This window comes from Macaca nemestrina, chromosome 4 (assembly GCF_043159975.1).
Source record: "Macaca nemestrina isolate mMacNem1 chromosome 4, mMacNem.hap1, whole genome shotgun sequence".
Lineage (NCBI taxonomy): Eukaryota > Metazoa > Chordata > Mammalia > Primates > Cercopithecidae > Macaca > Macaca nemestrina.
The window spans coordinates 124,769,180-124,769,905 of NC_092128.1; the positions used below are offsets into that span (position 1 = coordinate 124,769,180).

At 37.3% G+C, this 726-nt stretch overlaps 1 non-coding gene across 1 annotated transcript; it reads left to right on the top strand.

Moving 5' to 3' along the window:
* Nucleotides 1–211: 211 nt before the first annotated feature.
* On the top strand, nucleotides 212–315 carry LOC112428725 (small nucleolar RNA U13). The gene has a single exon (XR_003020771.1). It is a non-coding gene; the product is annotated as a small nucleolar RNA U13 (small nucleolar RNA).
* Nucleotides 316–726: the final 411 nt, after the last annotated feature.

The window sequence follows — 726 nt, forward strand, 5'->3', positions numbered from 1 at the left end:
AGAATTGCAGAGAAAGTAAACAGTCATTGCCCTCCTATTTTCATACTTCCTTTCTGTGATGTAATAGAGTCTTCATTGTTGATGCCACTTTTAATAAGCCGTCTGTAGTTTATAGACGAGGCATTCTCAGATGTATATTAGGAGGTCAGATGTGAGATGGAAAGACATTAAAGGCAAGTTGAGACAAGATTATGAAAGAGGCAGAAGTCTGATCCTTTCGTAGTTTATAAGCGTGATGATTGGGTTCTCATGCTTATGTGTGAGAAGTGCCATCCTCAAACCTTGTTATGATGTTGGTGCATTACTCATCTGATGAGAAAAAAAGGAGGCAGAGATCAGACCAAGGGGTATAGGCTTTCCTTGCTCTACAGTGGGGAGCCACTGATGGGGTTTGAGCAGAGGAGCGACATGATCAGCACTGCACTTCAAAGCATTATTTTAAAAGTTGTGCGTGGGAAGGATTTAAGACAAGGCTCAGAACATTTTGCCACTTGGAAGGCATTGTTGAATATTCATTAAAAACTAGTTTATGGCTCAGCATAAATAATTTTTAAACACAAAGTAAAATACAGTATGTGTTGCCATGGAAGTGACAAAGCCTAGGAAGATAATGACAAGCAGAAAAAAAAAAAAACGGTGCCATTGTAATTTAAATCATTATAAAGCTTTCTAGAATTTAAGTTTGTTTTCAGTCAGAGTATTTTGAATACACAAGGAAAAGATTAT